This window comes from Neomonachus schauinslandi, chromosome 4 (assembly GCF_002201575.2).
Source record: "Neomonachus schauinslandi chromosome 4, ASM220157v2, whole genome shotgun sequence".
In the NCBI taxonomy this organism is placed as follows: Eukaryota; Metazoa; Chordata; class Mammalia; order Carnivora; family Phocidae; genus Neomonachus; species Neomonachus schauinslandi.
In genome coordinates this window covers 154,185,688-154,209,313 of record NC_058406.1, presented here as the reverse complement: position 1 = coordinate 154,209,313, position 23,626 = coordinate 154,185,688, and positions in this window count along the sequence as shown.

Sequence of the window (23,626 nt, the reverse complement as noted above, 5' to 3'; positions counted from 1 at the left end):
GCGGCGGCGGACCTGGCCCTCCGCCCGGCCCCGCCTGCGCTGCGGCCCGGGCGGTGCCCCAGGGGCCGGGGTCGGGCTGCGGGTCCCGCTGTGCGGCCGGCAGGTCCCCTCCACCTTGCCGTCTGTCCTGGTACCCGCAGCACACGACTGGGCCGCGCGGCTCGCTGTCCAGGTCCAGAGGGGTTCGGCCTGGAAGGGTTTTCTTGAAGCTCTCGGTCATCCCCTGAATAAAACTTCCTTTAAGAGAACCCACTGCATTTCGGATCTCAGGACACACAAGAGTTCTTAAAAGGGGGCAGATTTGCTCTGTAAAGTCAATCGTCCAAGGGTCCTTAGTTGGAGAGTGGGTAACTTCCTCGATAACTATCCTAAAAAAAAAATCCCTTTTGTTAATTCTGGGAGTCCGGCCACCAACCTGAGGCGCAGGTGGCAATGGGATTCCAGCCCTGGCAGGTCCCACAGTTTTACTGAGGCAAAACCCTAATAGAAAGTTGAACTACTTTTTTTTTTTTTAAAGATTTTTTATTTATGTATCTGTCAGAGAGCACAAGCAGGGGGAGCGGCAGGCAGAGGGAGAAGCAGGCTCCCCGCCGAGCAGGGAGCCCGATGCGGGACTCGGTCCCAGGACCCTGGGATCATGACCTGAGCCGAAGGCAGACGCTTAACCGACTGGGCCACCCAGGCCACCCAAAAGCTGGACTACTTTAGAAGTCAACCTGGTTTTTAGTACCAACCATGTCACACAACATCTCATGTGTTTCACCTATTATTCATCCCTCCTTTCTTCCTAAGACCCAACGACCAGGGATATTTTTCCTCTCTCCATAGTTTTGTCTTTTCTAGAATGTCATATAGTTGGAATTGTGTATGTAGCCTTTGCAGATTGGCCTCTTTTCACTTAGTAATATTCTTTAACCTCTTCTCATGGCTGGACAGCTCATTTCTTATTAGTGCTGAATAAAATTCCATTGTCTGGATGTACCATCATTTATTTATCTATTCACCTCTGGAAGGAGGTCTTGGTTTTGGCAATTGTGACTAAAACTGCTATAAACATCCGTGTGCAGGTTTTCGTATTGATGTTAGGTTTTCAACTCTTTGGGGCAAATACTAAGGAGCCCAGTTGCTGGATCCTAAGGTAAGAGCATGTTTCGTTATACAAGAAACTGCCAAACTGTCTTCCAAACTGGCTGTACCATTTTGCCTTACCACTAGCAAAGTTTGAGAGTTCCTCTTGCTCCACATCCTCAACAGCATTTGGTGTTGTCAGTGTTCCAGATTTTGGCTATTCTAATAGGAGCAGAGTGGAATCCCATTGTTGTTTTAACTTGCACTTCTCTGATGACATATGATGTGAACATCTTTTCATGCACTATTTACTGTCTGTGTATCTTCTTTTTTTTTAAAGATTTTATTTTATTCGACAGAGAGAGACACAGCAAGAGAGGGGACAAGCAAGGGCAGAGGGAGAGGGAGAACCGGACTCCCCGCTGAGCAGGGACCCCGATGCGGGGCTCAGTCCCAGGACCCTGGGATCATGACCTGGGCCGAACGCAGACGCTTAACGACTGAATCACCCACTGTATATCTTCTCTGATGAGGTTTCTGTTAAGGTCTTTCGCCTATTTTTTAATGGGTTGTTTGCTTTCTTCTGGTTGGGTTTTAAGAGTCCTTTGTATATTTTGAGTAACAATCCTTTATCAGATATATCTTTTTTTTTTTTTAAAGATTTTATTTATTTATTTATTTGAGAGAGAGAGCACATGAGAGGGGGGAGGGTCAGAGGGAGAAGCAGACTCCCTGCACAGCAGGGAGCCCGATGCGGGACTCGATCCCGGGTCTCCAGGATCATGGCAGTCGCTCAACCAACTGAGCCACCCAGGCGCCCTCAGATATATCTTTTGCAAATATTTTCTCCCAGTCTGTGGCTTATCTTTTAGTTCTCTTGACACTGTCTTTCACAGAGCAGAAGTGTTTAATTTTAATGAAGTCCAGCTCATCAATTATTTCTTTCATGGATCATGCCTTTGGTGTTGTACAGAAAAAGTCATCAACAAACCCAAGGAATTCCAGACTTTCTCCTATGTTATCTTCTAGGAGTTTTATAGTTCTCTGTTTTATATTTAGGTCTATGATCCATTTTGAGTTAATTTTTGTGAAGATTTTGTGTAAGATTTGTGACCAGATTCATTGTTTCTCATGTGAATGTCCAGTTGTTCCAGCCCTATTGGTTGAAAAGATTCTCTTTGCTCCATGTATTGTCTTCACTCCTTTGTCAAGGATGAGTTGCTATATTTATATGGGTGTATTTCTGGGCTCTCTATCCTGTTCCTAATGAACAAAGCTGGACCAGGAGGGTGACAGAATGTCTGGGGGAGGAAGACTGTGGGCCCTGAATCACAAGTAACTGCACCCTCCAACACACACGCCCTGCCCAGGCTTCCAGCACTGAGCAGGGTGACTGCCCCACACCCCAGCACCTGTCCCTGTGTTGAGCATGTCTATTGGTACCATTTTTGCAACAGCATTTGCTCACTTCATGTTTCTGTGCCATATTTTGGTAATTCTCAAATTATTTCAAACTTTTTCATTACTATTATATCTGTTATGCTGATCTGTGATCAGTGATTATGACTCACTGAAAGTTCAGACCACGGTTAGCATTTTTTAATTAAGGTACGTACATTGTTTCTTTAGACATAATGCTATTGCACACCTACTAGACTACAGCATAGTGTAAACATAACTTTTATATGCACCAGGAAACCAAAACATTCATGTGACTTGCTTTATTGCAATATTTGCTTTATTGCAGTGGTCTGGAACCAAACCATAGTATCTCTGAGGTATGCATGTATCTGCTTATAGTACCCATCTGTTTTTGCATGGTGTCTACTTTTTCCTTTAGATCTCTTAGCATATTAATCATAGTTCTTTTAAATTCCTGGTCTGATCATTCCAACATTTCTGTATATCTGAGTCTAGTTCTGGGGCTTGCTCTGTTTCTTCAGATTGAGTCTTTTTGCATTGTAAGTATGCCCTGTAACTTTTTGTTGAAAGCCAGACATGAGGTACTAGGAAAAAGAACTGTAGTAAATGAGGCTTTAGTGATGTGGTATTAAAGTGGGGATGGCAGGCGGCGCCTGGGTGGTTCAGTTAATTAAGTGTCTGCCTTCGGCTCAGGTCATGATCCCAGGTTCCTGGGATGGAGTCCTGCATTGGGCTCCTTGCTGAGGGGGAGTCTGTTTCTCCCTCTCCCTCTGCTGCTCCCCCTGCTTGTGTTCCCTCTCTCGCTCTCTCTCCTGCTCTGTCAAATAAATAAATAAAATCTTAAAAAGAAAAAATAAAGTGGGGGGTGGGGTGGGGAAGCATTCTATAGACCTATGATCAGGTCTCAGTTTTTTAGGGAGCTTGTGAACTTTACAAGTGTTTATCAGTTTATACTCCTCTCAGGTGGGACAATATCGCTGGAGTGGGCTGAGTGGGATCCGGTACTTTTCTTCCTGCAACTCAGTTAGGCTCTGATAAAATCCCAATAGATTAGGCTTTGACAAAATAATTTCCCTGGAAGTCAGGCCTTATTAAGAAGAACAGAATGCTCAGGCATATTTTAATATGGTTTCTTTGCTCCTTCCCCTGCCAGAAACATGAGGGGATTTTTCTCCAGTAGTCACTGTCAGAAGCTGGTAGAGCCTCGGGGGTTGCAGATGCACAAACCCACAAGTTTGGGGGTTCCCTGAAGACTGGGTCCCCGTGGGGTTTTTAACGCTCAGACTTGTCTACACTGAGTCTCCAGCAAATCATCAATTAGAATTCAAGTTTTCCTATCCCCTACTGGTTCCCCTGGAAGGTTTCTGCTCTGATAGGTTGTGATTCTCTGTGTCTGTCTCTCCAATTTGAGGAACAGCAGTGGCCTTATGATCTCAGTTCTCTGAGAGATCTAAGAAAAGTTAGTGATCTTCAGTTTATTCAGCTTTTCACTTGTTCAGATGGAGTGATAGCTTCTCAGTTATTTACATGCCAGACCAGAAACTCCAATCCTTCATTTTCTAAAATAAGTATTGCTTTAAGAAATGGCTCAATATTTCAGTGGCTACTGCCTTAGCAGAACAAAGTTTCTCTGAATTAAAATTAAGTTCAAACATTCCAAGAGCTATAACAACTCAGGAAAGTTATGTAATTTAACGTTGTTGTTAATGGAACACTGATTATATGAAAATCATGATTATAATAACAAAATTAAGTGATCTTGCTAAAATGAAGAGAAGAAAATGAAGTTTATGGAGTAAACATATCACTTGTAAATTGTGCTAAGTTTTTATTTTATTACTTATCCAAACATCTCCAGCCCGTCACCAGGCTAAGCAGATGCACACAATAATAATAACATTTCTTGAACTTGGTAATTTGCCTATACTCATTAAAATATAGCTTTATACATTGAATTTTTAAAAATTTTATGATAAAGTTAGGGAGGCAGAACATATTTTATTTAACAGTCTGTTAGCTTGATTTATGGCTTTTAAGTGTGTAGACATATAGTATGGTGTCCTCCTTTGTGCTCTTGCCTGGAGCCCGCACAGGTCATGTGGGTAGACCTGCTTGTAATCGCTGACCTGATGCCCAGGCCTTAGGAGTGGAGGGAGCAAACAGCAGTAGGGGGACCCCAGCTGGAGGAAGCTGAGTGAGCTGGAGCAAAGAAGGCGACAGAGGAAGAGAGGAGCTTGGGCTCCAGGGGCTCCTTCCCTCTTGAAGTTCCCTCCCAAACTCTTGTTTGCCTTACCCTCGAAAGCTCTGCCTGAGGCTGCAGTCCCTCCAAGTGACACGTGCGAATGTGATTGCTTATTGACTTAATTTGGGGGAGTCTATGAACACAAGTAGAGGATAGCCTTTACTGAAAAACTTTCACTTGAAGTGCATGGCCTGTCGCTCCCTGCTCCAAAAGCTAATTGCTGCAGCGTCTCTAGCCTAGCCATTAACCTTTTTGCTGTAGTTGTATCCACTATGGTTGCCCAGAAATTATACACCTTCTAATTACTACCCCCAGTATTACTGGTAAATAAAAATTTCAGTAGTAACATGACACTGCAGGAAGGAGGGGGGTCTTTGGGAGGTAACTGGGTTTTGATGAGCTATGAGGGTAGATTAGTATGGGATTAGTATCCTTAGAAGAGACACCAGAGCTTTCTTTTTCCATCATGTGAGGACATAGCCAGAAGGTGGGCACCTGCAAGCCAAGAAGCAAGCCCTCACAAAGTACAAAGAACCAGATCTGCTGACACCTTGATTTTAGACTTCTCAGCCTCCAGAGCTGTGAGGGATAAATGTTTGTTGCTTAAGTCACCCAATCTACGGTATTTTGTTGTAGCACCATAAGCTGACTGAGACAGTAGGTGAATGAATAAATAAACTATGGTACATTCAGACAATGGAATATTTATTATTCAGCACTAAAAAGAAATGAGCTATCAAGCCATAAAAAGACATGAAGAAACCTTAAAAACATATTACTCACTAAAGAAGCCAATTTGAAAAAAGCTAAGAATTATAGGATGAGTCCAACTATATGACACTTAGGAAAAGGCAAAACTATGGAGACAGTAAAAAAGATCAGTGGTTGCCAGGGATTGAAGGGAAAGTGGGATGGATAGGGAGAGCATAGAGGATTTTTAGAGCAGTGAAACCATTCCATATGATTCTATAACCGTGGACACAAGCCATTTTACATCCGGCAAAACCCATGGAATATACAACACCAAGAGTGAACCCTAACATAAAGTATGGACTCTGGCTGGGGCGCCTGGGTGGCTCAGTCAGTTAAGCATCTGCCTTTGGCTCAGGTCATGATCTCAGGGTCCTGGGATGGAGCCCCGCATCGGGCTCCCTGCTCAGCGGGGAGTCTGCTTCTCCCTCTCCCTCTGCCCCTCCCTCCTGCTCACGCTGGCTCTCTCTTTCTCTCTCTCAAATAAAGAAAGAAAATCTTCTTGTCACTACTTTCGATCCTCAGCCTTTTATTTCCAACTGAACTGCAAGGGACTTTGTGTTGTTTATTGACTTCTCAGCATATAAACAGAGTCTGTGGAATCATAGATACTTGATTGGGTTTGTTGAATAAATGTGGTGAATCTCTTCAACATGATTTATATAGAGTCTTAGCCTAACTATATTAAGGCTTAAAATAACTTCTTATGAGCTACTTTGGGAACTTAGCCACAATTTGTAACTTGTTATATTAGAAATTATATTGCAAGAGTCAGAGAATGGTCAGGGTGCCTGTGTGGCTCAGTCAGTTAAGCGTCTGACTTTGGCTCAGGTCATGATCTTGGGGTCCTGGGATCAAGCCCCACATTGGGCTCCCTGCTCAGTGGGGAGTCTGCTTCTCCCTCTCCCTCTGCCCCTCCCTCCTGCTCACGCTGGCTCTCTCTTTCTCTCTCTCAAATAAAGAAAGAAAATCTTTTTTAAAAAAGTTAGACTCTGGTTGATAATGGTGTGTCAATGTAGGTTCAACAGTTGTAACAAATGCACCACTCTGTATGGGTTGCTGATAGCGGGGGAGACTGTGTGCTTGTGAGGACCAGGGGTATACCAGGGGTATGTGGGAGCTCTCTGTACTTCCCACTCAATTTTACTGTGAACCTAAAACCGTTCTGAAATATAAAGTTCATTAAAAAAGAAAAAGAAAGCGTTCCATGAAAACTTCCCTGAACAAGACTGGCATACTGGCACCTTGGGTCTGAGAGCCCGATGGTTAATTTCAAGAGGTGGGAGACATGAGGGGTTCCTATCAGGGTCTTTAAAAACTACAGGCAAGAAGGAGATGAGATTATAGGAATGCTCTAAAATAATTAGTTAGACAAATAGGTGAAATAAAAAGAAGGTCTATAAGCAGATAGACAAGTATTTATACTACTCCGCCTAGAGGCAGCGGTCAAGTCCCTAGCAGTGGGATTGAGGTGAGAGGAAGTAGAGGATTCCCACTGTCCCACATCAAGTCAAGAATGACAAAGTCCTACTGTGTGTATCTGTGGAATGCAGGGGGAAGGGGTGTTGTACCAGGGCCCCAAGAGGTGTCAGAAAAAAAATACTAGTAGGGAAATGAGTAATACTGCCTGCTCTGAGGGAGAAATTAAATAAGGTAGAGGAAATTTCTAGAAAAGTGTATATGTCTTGGTCATGTTTCATCCAGTCTGGCGACTGGAATTCTCATTTAAGAAATCTTATAGCAGAGAGCTATACACTACCAAACTGCAGAAAACGTTGGAATGGAGACATTCCTTGGCTTTTTTCCTGCTGGACTAATTTAACTATGATTGAAGTGTTGGCAGTCCATTGTACTCAACAACAACAACAAAAAATAGTCATTTGAGACATTTTGTAACTATCATGAGCTGCAGAGAAATATATCATGGAAGAAAAAAACTGGACACATCTTGGACATTAGGCATGACTATTAGATCTGCTTTTATCATTTTATTTAGCATTTGATTCCCTGCTGAAGCCTTTTGCATAAGCCCATCTCATACATTTTTCTAAACCTAATTTATGCACACTTCTATTTCTGGGTAGGATGGAAACTCTCACAATGGAAAATTGATTCTCTTTTGGGAAAGGAGTGTTTTTTTCTAATTGCTCCCATACTTCTGGTAATGAGCCTTTTTAAACATTTCTCCTGATCACTGTTCTAAGCTTCAAATGTAACAGTGAAATTCCTTAGAAACAGGAAGTAAGAAAAACGACTTTGAGGTTGGAGAAGCCTGGAAAATGAATGAGGTATTTGGTGACATCTGGTGCTCTGGAGAGAGCCTGGTGAAAGGTGTTGGGGGGGCTACTTACAACCACCAGGTTTTGTGAAGGTAAGTATAGTCCCTGCTGACAATCTTCCCCTTTACACTGGATAGCAAGAGGCAGTGTAGGATGGTTAGTCGAAAGGGCTGTAACTTTAGACTTCCTGGGTTAGAAACCTGTGCTAGACATTTACTAACTCCGTACCCTGGGTAAATGTCTTCAGTTCTCTCTCATGGCTTCTATACCTGTCAAATCAGTTCAATGATAATAATATATTTCTCACTGGTTGTTGTGAGACTTAAGAATTAATTTACATAAAGCATTACAACTATTATCTGGCAAGTGGTAAGATGTCCAATTAATGTTGGCTATTAAGTCCACTGAAGAAAGTTCTTGCAGGCCTTCTGGGATACAGGCACTTGATGGTGACATGACCTATTCCTATCAGGACATCAGGCATTCCCTATCTCTTTCCATCTCAGGAGGTGTTTCTGAGAATCACACAGCAACCATTTACTATTGCCCGTGAATTTACAGGTTAACTGGGTGGGTCTTCTGGTCTCAGCTAAGCTTCTTCATGCATCTGTGGTCCGCTACAGGTCAGCAAGGTGGTTATGCTTCCAGAGATTGGCTGGCTATTGGCTCTGCCACTTCTCTCCCCCATATCTCCTTGTGTTTTCCAGCAGGCTTGTCTAGCTAGCGTTTGTTCATAGGGTTCTCAGAGTTTCTAGAAGGAGAGCAAAACTCTGCAAGGTTTTTTGAGAACTAGACTCAGAACTGGCAAAATATTGCCTCCGACGCATTATCTTAGGTAAAGTGAGCCACAAGGGGTGGGGGAATGCCATCACTCAATGGGAGGAGCTTCAACATCATCTTGCAAAGGGGAAAGGGGAAAGAGAAGAAAGTGTAGCCACTTTTGTAAACAGTCTTCTACGCTACCCAATTGAATAATTTCTTCTACAGCATTTCCGGCAGGTGGTCACATGGGACCCCTTGAAAGATGAGCAGATCACTGTTTTACAGGGCAGCTCTATGTTGGAAGGTTCTTCATTATTACGCCTCTATAAAGACACTGATTCTCATAGAATCTTTGAATCACAGGATTGAAGGTCATCCAGGCAATGAACACGTTGAAGCCAGATTCCTGGGCAGGAAGCCACAGGTAGTCTGCAATTTCCATGGATTTGTCCCAGTTCTACCTTTCGGAGCAAAACAAAGCATTATATATTTGTTACTCATTTATTTTTAAGAGATTCTTATCCAGGCCTACTTGGGCATTACGTAACAGGTACATATTCCATTGCAGTCCCCATTCATTCATTTTTTCCATTCATTTATTCACACATTCGGCAGCTATTAAATAGATTCTGTGGCTAGGCACTCATCTTAAAATGAGTAAGAGCAGATGTTTCAAATCACTTAGATTTACCTATCAGTCTCATTTTATCACTTTCCAACTCTGTGACTTGGGAAGTTATTTAATTTCTTCATTTCTCAGTTTCCTCATCTGAGAAACAACCACAGAGTGGTTGTAATAATTCAATTAAATAATGAAAACAAAGGCCTGGCCTTTAGCAGGCACTCAGTTATTGGTAGCTATCACCATTATTATTACTCTTAAGGGATGACCCCACCCTGGATGTTTCCTGGGATCTCACTGTCTCCTGGGGTCTCTAATTACTCCCCATGTCTTGGCAATAAGTTATATTTTACATAGACAACATAGTGTAGCATAGCAGTTTGAATAAATGGCCTTTGCATATTTGGGTTTGAATCCTGGCTCAGCCATTCACTATTCTGTGACTTAGACTCTCCAAGCTTTAGTTTATGAATCTGAAAAATTAGAATAATAATAATTCATAGATTTGATATGAGGATTATGTGAGAGAATGTACATAAAACCCTTAGCATGGTGTCTGACATTTAATAAGTCCCTCCACTACCCGCTCTCCACCTAATGGAAGTTAGGAATTTAATTCAATGCATTTTCATGATGTGTAGCATGGTGTCCTGGAAAGAATCAGAAGAAAACTTGAATCAAGTTACTCCAGCTCTCGGAGTCTTCACCTCAATGTGTAAGGAAGGGGATGGATCCTGAGGTCCCCAGGACAGCTTATAGCTCATGATTCACTTTTTCCAGGTTCTCTCATTCTTTTGATCAGAAATAGAATTATGGAGGAGTGTCGGAGTTACGGTAGAGAGCACAAGAAAGTGGAAATTCAACCCTTCCAAGATTAAGTAATCCCTCACTGTAAGAGTTTCTTCTCTGCTTCCCAAGAATATGCCAGGCCACCCTCTCATTGACAATCAAGTACCATGGTCTGGAAGGCCAAAGTTAGGGAGAAATTGCCCTCTTCTGTCCAGGCTTTTTGCCTGGAGTTTAATAAAGTGCTAGATAGAATACAAGGTGTCACAGCAGCTGAAACTGAGGGGACAGGCCACTGGACAAAGGCTGTTCTGGAAAGCAGAAATACCACTGTCAAATGTCACAGGTAAATGCTTGATAAGCTTTACTGTTTTTCTTACATTTCCCTTTCCGTGTCCTCGAAAGTATAGAAAAACAACTGTTTGCCTCTTCCTCTGCATCTTCTCATGTGCTTTTTGTGTGTGATTTTCTTCGAGTGACAGTCTCATATACATAACAGGTGTGGAAATAACCTAAAATTGAAAGACAGCAGTAACGAAGGACCCGGGACTAACTTCCTGGCACTGGCTTAGCTCTTGTTCAGAGGTTAGAAAGGAAGACTGTAGCAAATTATTTACTTCCATGTTCTAGTGACTTATGCTAAGGCTAAGCATGCACTTAAAAAAAATTGATCTAAGTTTTGGCAGATGATGTCCTTAAGTCTCCTAGACATAAGGACTGGATCTAACATGAGAGGGAGGTTTGCAGAACAACGGTGGGTCTTGTGATTTTTTTTCCCTAATGTCAAGAGCTCCCACTAGTGTTAAAAGCATATCCACAGGAAATATTCAGAGCAATCCACGACTCTGGCTGGCTTAAGTGAAAGGTCTGATGTGCCTGTGTTCGGGTCATCACATTATACTGAGAGCAACTTATCCAGGCTCATAGCTGCATGCAGGCTAATCTTGTTATTGTTGGCCTAGGTTCCATTTAGGGCTCAACATTCCTTTTATGTTAACCCTTCCCTCAAAAATGCTCCCTTGTAAGTTATCTAAGAAATGTACCATATTTAACAATGTAGTTGAGCAATAAAAATGTATGTGTGTGTATATATATATATATATATATATATATATATTTTTTTTTTTTTTTTTACCTCATGATAGAATGTTCCACTCCCAGGGTACCTCATTAGTGCTGTTTCTGACTTGAACCAAGATGCTCCTTCAACACCATTGCAAAGGGCAGTCATGTCTTGTGAAATTCCTGTCAATTTCAACCGGAATATTTTTCTCCAGGCCGCTGACAATATATAGGCATATCTATGTTATTTGTGTAAAAAATAAGTATCCAGATGCTAGTCTGCTCTCTTAAACCATGGAAAGAGAAGAGACTGTGGGAAACAGTGCTAGTTTTGGCAAAAATAATAGATTTTGTAATAAATCAAGCCCCACAATGTATCAGAGCTATTATAAAACATTTGCGAGCATTTATAAATCTCATCTTTAAGAATATAATAAGGAGGGGCACCTGGGTGGCTCACTGGATTAAGTGTCCAACTCTTGATTTCAGCTCAGTCATGATTTCAGGGTTGCATCTGGCTCCACGCTCAGCTCAGAGTCTGCTTGTCCCCACCACCCCTTCGTCCCCACGCACTCTCTTTCTCTCAAATAAATAAAGAAATAAAATCTTCTTTTAAAAAAAGAATATAATAAGGAAAAGTCAGTCAGACATAAACTTACCATACAGTGTATTATGGATAAAGCCCCGTGACATGTCATAGTGGTGTCAGAAAAATCACCCCTGGGAACAAAACAATAATTAGCAAGAAAACTTATATCACTGTGGCAGGTCCATCAAACATTATTTTGACATAATTGCAGACTTCTATAGCGTGTAATCATTAGTCAGTTTTCCATATTAGTATGGCTTTAACAGTATGATAATTAAGTCAGTCAAGTAAAAAACAGAATAAAACAAACAGTCCATACTATAAGAAGAATAGAAAGAATGAAATCATCAGACAGACAAAGAATAACACAGAGGAGAAAGAAACTGTTTAGCAAATACACCCACGGAATTACAGCTCTAAGAAGTGTTGGGAGCCAAATCGGCCTACCATCGCTCCGTTAGACATCCTGCATCTTGCCCTGCCTCCCCAAGATCAAGTTTTGGAAATATTTTAGATGATAATTATAATGGACATTTATTGGGTACTTACCATGTGTCAGACATTTGCTGAATGGTTGCATCATCTTACCTGGTTCTGCCAGTAACTGTCCTCCTAGTAGGTAGGTACTATTCTATAACTGACTTCTGGAGACTGAGTCTCTTGCCCAAGGTTACACATCGAGGAAGTGAGAGAGCCAGGGAGGGAACCCACATCTCTCTGGCTTTGACCCTCTGGCCATCATTTGCTTGTTGCTCTCAGCTGCAATCTAGCCCTTCCATGATCTGCTGCACATCACGGGGAGCTAAATCTGTGCTGTCCAATTCGAAACCACTAGCTGCACGTGGTGCCTCAAATTAATTTAAAATGAAATAAAGTTTAAAATTCAGTTCCTCAGGGTGCCTCGGTGGCCCAGTCAGTTAAGCCTCCAACTCTTGGTTTTGGCTCAGGTGGTGATCTCCGGGCCCTGAGATCGAGCCCCGCCTCGGGCTCTGCACTTAATTGCAGAATCTGCTTAAGACTCTCTCTCTCTCTCTATCCCTCTACCCCTGCCCTCCTCTCTCTCTCTCAAATAAATAAATAAAATCTTAAAAAATAAAATAAATTGAGCTCATTGTTCATGGAGACCACTTGACACCTGTTTCCTGTGATTGGAGGAAGCTTTTTTTTTAATTCCTATCTCTATTGGCCTGATAGCGTCACTTCCTCAAGTTTGATTTTTCTTCAGTAATTCTTCCTTCTCTCCTCCACCCCTGAAAAGGTAGGAGATTTCAATATTTTGTGGAAAAGACCACCATCTCGTGGGTTGGGGAGATTCCCTCTTCGGTTTCCCCCACTGGGGTCTTTGCTTACCCCAGGGCTCACATTTAGTTGTTTATGGATCTGTCCTCTCCCCCACTAAATGGAGGACCCTGACCACTTGCAAGGAGAGACAGTTACACCTCCTTGCATCCCTAATTCTTATCCCAGGGCTTGGTAGACCCAAAGAGTTCAAAATAGAGTGTTGGAATGAACGAATATTACAGCTTATGAAACATATTCATTTATTCAGCATCAAAATATTTTACATAGAATATTTTAATATGAGAAATGCATGCCAGAAACTTTACCTATGTTAACATTAATATGTGAGGAATAGATGTACTTGAAATACCATGTACCGTGCTGTTTATCATTTGGTTCATCTTAAGCTCATCAATTTTTCAGGAACTTCCAGCACCAGCAGATGGCACCAACAAATATTGTCATGGGACTGAATTGGAAGTTGGTTGATATTTTTCGACATGTATTTAAAAATAAAAGCAAAATGAATACAACTTACTTAGTTCAAATGATAATAATAACTGGCCTTTATTTAGCATTTTCCAGTTAACAAAGTGTTTTTATACCCTTGTCTCAATTCTGTCTCAGATTCTATCAATGTGCTGAGAAAATCTTATTATGAACTTTAGATTTTTGTGGACATCTCATGTAGTCCTAGTAACAGGATAATTTATGCCACCTAATGACTGTTTATATTTATGACACACCAATTTTTCAAAGACCAAAATTTTCTATGGAAAATTTGGGCATGATCCTACACATGAGAACTGAACAGTCACTCAGACACTAATAATTTAGTGAACTATTCTTTTGGCTCATTAAACAGTAATGATTCCTTTCATTTACATGGTGTGCTGTGGATGCAAAGCACTTGCGTAGACACGGCATCCTTTGATGCTTGCAACAGCCCTATTAAGTGGGTGAAGAGACTATCTCTCCTCCTGTCCTTTCCCATTCTTCATGCCTCCTCTTGGGCCCCATTGCTGCCCTTCCCAGCTTCACTTCAGGCCTAATATGTCATAAATCTTAGCAAAATTCCAGTGACACATGAATGGCAGTTAATATTGGTTTCACTTAGAAAATTGCAAGGAAATGCTTAGGTTAAAACTCATTTCTAAGGGCACAGAGTTATCTGATACTAAGGTCCCAGACAGGAATGTCTATCTTTCCTCTCCCTTCCCAACCAGACAGAGTCATGTTTCCTCCCCACAGCTTCTAGAAACCACTACTATACTTTCTATCTCTATGGATACACCTATTCTGAACAGTTTCTATAAACGGGATCATTCAATGTATGTATTTTGTGGTTAACATTCTCTTAGCACAGCATTCTCAAGATTCATTCATGTCTGTTAGGTCTGGTTGGTGTATAGTATTGTTTGATTCTATTTCCTTACTGATTTTCTGCCTGGTTGTTCTATTATTAAAAGTGGGATAAAGAATGATTCTACCCTTTTGTTCTACCCAGTAACTTGAAGAATTGTATATAAAGTGCCTTCCAAAAAATGGATGAAATAATTATAATAGGTTCATTACAAGCGTAACAGGAGAGAAAAACAAAAGTAAAAATGTAAAAACTGCAACATATGATGATTTTATACCTTTTAAATAACCCAATGGGTAAAGAGTTTCTATTGGGATAGGAAGCCAAATTTTGAGAGGGGCAAAAAAAGGATTATGTTGATTCTTTTGTCTTGTTAGAATGGGACAAAAGTTTACACAAAACGTCTCTTGCGAAGTGTCTTTTGCAAGTCAGAAAAGGATTTTTAAATTGAGTCAAAGATGGCAGTGTAAGGTGTCTGCAAAGGCATAAGAGAATCGGGCTAATGCAATGTGCACTGCTTCCAGGTTCTAATACAGAGCATGCTGACTGGAGTTACCGATATTGTATTATGTACTTGAAATTTGCTAAAAGAGTAGATCTTAAATGTTCTCACTATACACACACACACACACAAATGGTAATTATGTGAGGTGATGGAGGTGTTAACAAACCTTATTAAGGTAATCACTTTGCAATACACACATGTATCAAATCACCATACTGCACACCTTAAATTTACACAACATTATGTATCAATTATATCTCAATAAAGCTGGAAAATAAAACAGAGAAAAATGTACGGTACTTCCCTGCGTTTGTCAATGCTATTGGTGCATGCAGTGATGGGTTATCAGTGCATGCAGACCCACTCTCCAAGTCTTGGCAGAAGTGCTGCTTTATCAGGAAGAGTATTTTTTTTAAAGATTTTATTTATTTATTTGACAGAGACACAGCGAGAGCGGGAACACAAGCTGGGGGAGCAGGAGAAGGAGAGGGAGAAGCAGGCTTCCTGCTGAGCAGGGAGCCAGATGTGGGACTCGATCCCAGGACCCTGGGATCATGACCTGAGCCGAAGGCAGATGCTTAACCATCTGAGCCACCCAGGCACCCCTATCAGGAGGAGTATTAACTTTAATATCTAGTACTGAGTCTGTACATATGCATAACCCAATTTCAAGGATTTAATTGGCATGTTTGAGTTAATATTAAGGACGGTCTACATTGAGTTGGCGAGGATGCAAAGAAAGGGGAACCCTCTTACACTACTGGTGGGAATGCAAACTGGTGCAGCCACTCTGGAGAACAGTATGGAGGCTCCTCAAAAAGTTAAAAATAGAACTGCCCTATGATCTAGCAATCACACTATTTACCCAAAGGATACAAAAATACAGATTCAAAGGAGTACATGTACCCCGATGTTTAAAGCAGCATTATCAATCATAGCCAAACTATGGAAACAGCCCAAATATTCATCAACTAATGAATGAATAAAGAAGATGTGGTATAATGGAATATTACTCAGCCATCAAAAAGAATGAAATCTTGCCATTTCCAATGACATGGATGGAACTAGAGTGTATTATGTTAAAAGTGAAATAAGTCAGAAAAAGACAAGTACCATATGATTTCACTCATATGAGGAATTTAGGAAACAAAACAGATGAACATATGGGAGGGGGGGAAAGAGAGAGAGAAACAAACCATAAGAGATTCTTAATGATAGAGAACAAACTGAGGGTTGATTGAGAGAGGTGGGTGGGGATGGGCTAGATAGGTGATGGGTATTAAGCACTTGTCATGATGACCACTGGGTGTTGTAAGTAAGTGATAAACCACTGAATTCTACACCTGAAACCAATGTTGCACTTTATGTTAACTAATTAAATTTTAAATAAAAAATTGGGGAAAAAAAGGACTGCCTACATTGAGATTTCATAATTTACTTTGTCCCCCACCATGCTTGATGCAGCAAATTAGTGACCTTGTAGTTGAGAGTATGTTTGCCATCTCTTTTTCCTTTCTACCTTACATAATGAATGAATTTTTTAAGGCTTAAACAAAAAATCAAAAGGAATGGCTGTGAAGTTGATCTCCTGGGAGATGTTTGAGAATCTGGGGACTCCTTTCTTCTAGATTGTACTTACTCCTCTTAGCACGGCAGGACCTGGGTCTCTAGAAGTCTTCACTGGGCTCAGGTGATTTTACTGTGTCTAGTTGTGTTCGGATTTGTGATCTTCTAGGGTAAGACACTGTGCTGGGGGAGGCTGGTTAGACCACAGAAGGATCACCATGACCTTCAAGTCTGTTCATTTCCATAAGTTAGACAAACAGAGTTTGCTTTTGTTGTATACAGAGTTAGAGCAAGCTTATTGTTCTGAGAGGAGGGATGATGTCATTTCTTTGCTGACTATAGTAATTGTTCAGGAACGTATTGATATGGTTTTCTATAGCTGGGTTTGTAAGTGTTTTGCTCGTAAATTGCCGAGGTGGGCATGGACATCTTTGTCTAGACAGGCTTTGGCACTCACAGGAAATCTCTGCTTTTCCTTCTCCCCTGCTCCCTGAAATGTGCACAAACTCCTCTCCCCTTTTCTTTACCGCTTCTCAAACTATGTTCCAGGGTCCCATGATGTGTCAGCCAGGATTCAGCTACAGATAACCGAACACTCTTTTGCTGGTTTTAGCAGGAAAGGATTCAATATAAAAAATTATGTGCTTATAGAACTTCTAGAGGGGCTGGAGGGACAGGCTCTAGGCTAAACCCCCCGGGGGATGAGCTCTAGTTCAGCCCCACAGAGCTTGGTTTGTCATATCTCACTCTCGAGTGAGATACATGTTGGGACTTCGGTGTAGACACTTGTCGGTGGGGAGTAGAAAGGGGGTTTGTGACTCATAGACATGAGGTACAATATTATTGAGGCAAAGTGACAGTGAAATTCTGTTCACTCAAAATAACTTTAGTTGAAATAGCAAAATGCTCATTTGTCACTACTTTTCACATACCACTGAAGAAAGAATGTGCCAAAATTCTGAGCTGAATGACTCGAGAGTGAGATATGACAAACCAAGAAAGCACGTGTGGCCGAGGAATGTCCACACACCACACACTCAGTGGTACAGAATTTTTTTTCTATAACTGAATTTAATGTTAATCTCAAGCCCCCACTTTGTCTAGTAGCATAGCTTAATCCCAGCCATTTTAGAGAAAACCCAGTCAAATCAGAGTTTTTTCATTCAGATCCGGATTTTTTTTTTCAGTCCATTCAGGATTTTCACCACCCTCCCCACCTCATTCCCTCGATTACGGCTAAATTCTGGAAGCTCTCACAGAGCCACAGTGCTTGAGGACCAGGAGGTGTATGTCCCAGCTGGCATCTATGGAGATGTGCGTCACCCCTCCTGGACATTTCTAGAACATCTGGGTTCTCCATCTGGTCTCTGGTAGTAGGTCCAGGAAGGTCACCCTGCCTCCCTCTTATCTCCATCTCAAAGTATCTTCAGGCCTGCTGACCTTTGTCAGCTACCTTTGAGCTCCTCCGAATGGAACGGGAAGGGCTTGCAGACATTGATTTTGGATATTCTCCCAAACTACCCTAGGGTCATAGGCGATCTATTAATAGTTATCTCAGGCTCTCCCTGCCTAGACACATCAGGCTGCCATTTCTATTACGGATAACTCACCACATAGGCCTGGGGCAATTCCATGAGGCTTGTCACCTCCTGGATTTTCACCTGGGAGCAAGGCACAGAACCTGTTCTTGCATCCCCCAGTCTATCTGAGGTTTTTTTGGAGGATTTGGTCATGAATCTTCGGGCATAGGAACCTGCTTGGGACCCACAACATCCATTTTCTCCTTACTTCCTTTCTGTTCCTCCCCCATCACCCAGTCTGAAGGATGGTTATCTCATCCTGAGTGAGAAAATTTGCCATTGCATGATCAAGGACTACTCTCAATTTGTATTTATGGTATCAACTTTATACCTTGACTTCTTCAGGGTTGTGGCAGAAACTGCTATTTGTGACCCTATATCCACTCTTTCTTTCTACTTTAGTAACAGAGTGCTGATTTTATTTGTAGTGTGTATGCCCTACAAAAGATTACGTTTTCTGGGCTCCCTTGCAGCTAAGCATAGCCATGTGACTAAGTTCTGGCAAATGAAATACAACATGAGTGTTTGTGGGACCTCTGTGGTGCCTTATGTAAGTGATCTGACTCTGTAGAAGGAATCCTTTCTCCTTTCCCTAGTTCCTATTGCCTCGGATGTGGATATAATAGTTGGAGCTCTAGCAACCATTTTGTACCAGGAGGTAATCATAAGGCTGTAAACCAGTACTAGGAGGGAACTAAAATACAGATGGAATCTGGTATCTGGTGACAATGTCAGGTCTACATGACCAGGCTTTTTTTTTTTTTAGATTTATTTATTTATTTATTTGACAGAGACAGAGACAGCGAGAGCAGGAACACAAGCAGCAGGAGTGGGAGAGGGAGAGCAGGCTTCCGGCCGAGCAGGGAGCCCGATGTGGGACTCGATCCCAGGACCCTGGGATCATGACCTGAGCCGAAGGCAGACGCTTAACGACTGAGCCACCCAGGCGCCCCCAGGCTTTTTTTTTTTTTTTATAAGAAAAAGACATAAACTTCTATATTTAAGTCTTTGCACTTTCTGTCTTATGCTGTCTGACTCTAACAAGGTTAACAAGGGCATTCCTGAAAACCCTTTTTTCTCAAGCCATTTTCTCTGCCCTGAGTTTACAAGATCTGTGTTGAAACCCAAAAGCTAAAATTGAACTCTTTCTGTTTCTTTGAGTTTATATTGCGACAATCCTTTTCTGAGAACGATGAGGAGGACATCTTCTTGCTACCTGAAAGAATAGAGCAGCTGCAAATAATATACTCCAAACTCTCTCTCCTGGCTCCTACTCAACGCCTGAGCATTCTCCCCTCAAAGGTTGAGGAGTCAATGTCTATATCCTATTTCTTTGTATCGCCCACTGAATTTCACAATGTGCCCTTAGTTAACATCTGCTTATTGGTCTGGGGCTTGCCGGGCTGCCCCTTTAATGAATGGTACAGGTAATCAACCTCATGAGTAACTTACTGCTCCTCTGTGTTGCAAATTCTATTCCTTGTTAAGGAAGTAATGGTTAGTCAACCATAGTTAACTAAAGTTTCCTCAAATAGATATATAACATAGGGCATGTCTGCCTTTCTTGATTTTATTTTTCTGCAAGGTTGTTAATGGAAGCACAACCTGCCACCCAAAAATATGCCACTTTGGCACATGATTTTAAACTAAAGTTACTTGAGAAACAGCTGGTGCAAGAAGGACACTCTGACTGTCCTTCGTTTCCCTGAAAGCAGGAAATAAATCTCCCATGTGAAGGTATCCTCCCTATACCAGGAGGACAGAAGGCATCCTTATGGCCAGAGATAGGGAATTCAAAGCCAAGAAGGTTGTATAAATAAACCTTGTTGCTTCATTAATTTGGCACCCGAGCCTAAACCCCATCGTTGTGTCAATTCTTCACAAATATGTTGTTTCTTTGTCTAAAAGGTATAAAAGTTGCCTGATTTGGTCACTTTTTTGAGCCTCATATCTTTGACGCTCCCATACGTAGGAAATTAAATGTGTTTTTCTCCTGTTAATTTCTCATGTCAACTTAATTATTAGACCAGCCAAAGGCCCTAGAAGGGAAGAAGGAAAAAGTTTCCCTCCCCTACAGTTGTGATTAATATGGTTGCCTAATTTGGTGGTATGGATGTTGAGTTAGCTCAGCAATCTAGAGAAGTAGAATTAGTTCTAATAAAAGTTCAATGTATATTAGAATATAGTCAAATAAAAGAAAAGGTATTTATGTTTCATCTCTAGGAATAGATGCCCCTGTGAAGACTTACTTCCCTCCTTTTATTAGATATTCATAAGACATAATTTCAATTATGTAGTATAATTTCAATTTTATAGTATCGATGCAAATGAATTAACTTGATTCCTTGATCAGGCATTACAGGGATGACCATGTTGACAAGGCCATGTGACTTATATTTTTTCAAGACAGTCTTGATTCATGTTTGTTTATACTCCACCCCATTCCACAAAGAATGTCATGTCACAAGAACATACACAATAATACCAATAAAATTCAAATACAGAATCAGGACCGAGGAAAATCAAGATAAGATAAAAGAAAACATAAATATGTAAAATCCAGGAACCTGAGCCAACAATTGTTTCCCATTTGTCTCTGAGCTTCCGGAAAGCCAAAGCAGAAGAGAAGACACAGTAAGTCACATAATTCTCATTATTAGAAAAAAGGAAGCAGACAATTTCCTCAGGAGGTGTTTATTTCGTCCTGGCCCCAAATTCTCACAGAAACTGTTTTGCGATTACATAGGTTGCCCTGAGTTGTGTAGGGGACAAAATCCTCAAGAATATTCACAAAGTAGCAAATTGTTTGTGACTCACTTTCTTTTACTTTAAGCCAACGCTAAGGAAATAACTCTTAATTAAAATTCAGTGAACGACCTCCCAAATTGGTGTTCCGGGGAACAATGTTCTGAAGGAAACTCAAAGGATTGTCACTTTTTAAAAAAATGTGTTCCATAGGCAAATATGTTTGGGAACCTCTGAGTTCACAACCAGTCAGGCAGGTTTCTTTGTTGCAGAATTTTTCAGAAACTTTGATATATTGTGCATTGAGGTTCTCAAAAACAAAAACAAAAACAGGACCATAGGATGAAGTGTTTCTTATTTTACCAGAGAAGTTTTTCTTCTGAGGCTCACCTATGAATAATCTCTGAATTCTGTGACACATAGTTTGGAAGGATGAGCCACAACCCCCTGATGGAAATGCGAGAATGAGAGGGCAGTGCAGTGGTTTTTCTGCTTACTAGCATGTGTGTCGGTCTTGGGCAGATTTGGGTATGAATCCTGTCTCTAACACCTACCAGTTGCATGACTTTGAAAAAGTTACCCAAACTCACAGAGCCTTAGTTTCCTCATCCATAACATGAAATGCATTAATTAGACATGTATTTGGCCCAAGGAACAGAAAATTTGTCAGAGTTACTTCATGGTTTATTTTTCTGATCTAATAATAAGTCCATATTTGGGCCATTCTGGGCCCTTGTAGCTGCTCATGAATGTTGTGGGGCTCTTTCTGCTTTGACATCCTCAGCATGGAGGCATCCGTCTTCCTGCTTGCTGTCCCGTGGTTGCAAAATGGCTGCTGCACGCTCGTCCTCACATCAGCATTCCAGTCATGAAGAAGGAAAGGGATGTAAATGACTTTTGAGTAGTCAATCCACAGTGTCAGCCATAAGGGGTAGTAAGAGAAACTTCCTCAAAGAATTATTTTGAGAATTAAGTGAGATAATGAATGTGCTTGCATAAGTGCCTAGTACTGGTTAGTGGTCAAGAAACATCAGTTATTTTGGGGCGCCTGGGTGGCTCAGTTAAGCGTCTGCCTTCAGCTCAGGTTGTGATCCCAGGATGGAGCCTTGCATTGGGCTCTTTGCTCAGTGGGGAGTCTGCTTCTCCCTCTGCCTGTCGCTCTGCCTACTTGTGCGCACACTCTCTCTGTCAAATAAATAAATAAAATTTTTTTAAAAAGAAAGAAATATTAACTACTGAATATGTATATTAAGTACCATGAGTCCAATATTGTCTCATGGTTGTGTGGAGCTGACTAACACCTTTGTGGGTCACTTTGGGAAATAGTGGGATAAATATCTATTTATACAGATTCACAACAGCCGTGTTTTGGTTTCAAATAGGAAAGAAAACTATTATTATTATTATTATAGAAACCTAATAGAAACAGAAGAGGAAAGGAATCTACACATAGACGAAGGGAATAGTGGGCAATAAATGAGAATGAGGCAAAGTTACATCAAATCGGGTACTTACAACATCCCACCTCATCAGCTGGGGAAGCCCTGGGGAGACAGCCAGGCTGGAGTCCCATTGAGAGGAGCGTCCTCCCCTCAGGTGAGACTTCCAACTGACCATCCCCATAAGGGCCATATTTATAGGGCAAATAACAGGGTTTGAAATTAAACATTTGGTCGCCTACGTGCAATTTGGAGCAAGCTGCATTTTCATGTGATCATGTTTCTCTATTTTCAAGGAGCCTGGGCTATGTCTGCCTCCCCTCCCAGATTCCATTCCAGGGGGCCAGCCCCGCCTGCAGCAGGAGGGGGATGTGAGAAGATTTGATTTGTAGCTCTTGGCGTCCAGAACAGAAGGGCCAGTTCTGACCTGGAGGCCAGATAATATATTTTAAACAATTAGGTTCCCAACGTTATTCACACAGCAGGAGTCTCACAAACAACATTCTTTTAGCCTGCCTGCGTGCATGCAGGCCCAGGTGGTCGGTTATGCAGGACAAATCACAAATCTTTATCTATACAGAACAGTATCCTACATATTAGGAGAAATGCATTGGCAATTAGAGAGAAAAGAAGAAAAGCATTCCAAAAGTAAATCGGAACTGAGTATCGTTACAGGTAATGAAATCAGCTACTAGGGTGATGAAGAAGAGGAGGGCAAAGGGGCGCCTGGGTGGCTCAGTCGTTAAGCGTCTGCCTTCGGCTCAGGTCATGATCCCAGGGTCCTGGTATCAAGCCCCGCATCGAGCCCCGCATCGGGCTCCCTGCTCACCGGGGAGCCTGCTTCTCCCTCTCCCACCCCTCCTGCTTGTGTTCCCTCTCTCCTGTCTCTCTCTCTGTCAAATAAATAAATAAAATATTAAAAAAAAAAAAAAGAGGAGGGCAGGGCTGCTGATGATAATGGCTGGGGTTCAGTCAACACCATGCCAGACACTGTTCTAAGTGCTTTGCAGACCATGAATTCCAAATATGTAATCCCCCCCCATTTTTAGTATCAATAGCTCACTTGGAGTGACTGCTTTGTGTCCAGCACCAGCACCTCGTCCTCACAGCAGATCTCTGATAAGATTTGCACTACTATCATTCTCATTCCAAGGATGAGGAACCTGAGGCTTAGCAGGATAGCTACCTAGCTACTAACTGGGAAGCTGAGATTGGATAGAGATCTGTCCTCCTGAGCCCAAGCACTTAGACTGCACCGTAGGACATAAAATATATACACTATGTATATATTGTATGTATGCTATGGATGCACATAGCTTTTATAAGAAAATGTTAACTTCTTTTCTTTCAAGAAAAATATGAATTGGGGATTTATTTCTTATGAATTGAGCATTGTTTTGCTGATTGAACTGAACCACCCAGGTTCTCTTACGGCTACATGATTTTTTGTTTTCATCATAGTATCTAATATCCATATCCTTTAAGTAAGGGTGGGAGAGCAATACAACATTGAGTCATCCCCTGGGCTAGACAAGCTCCTCAGTCTTTGGGACCAAGAGGAAAAA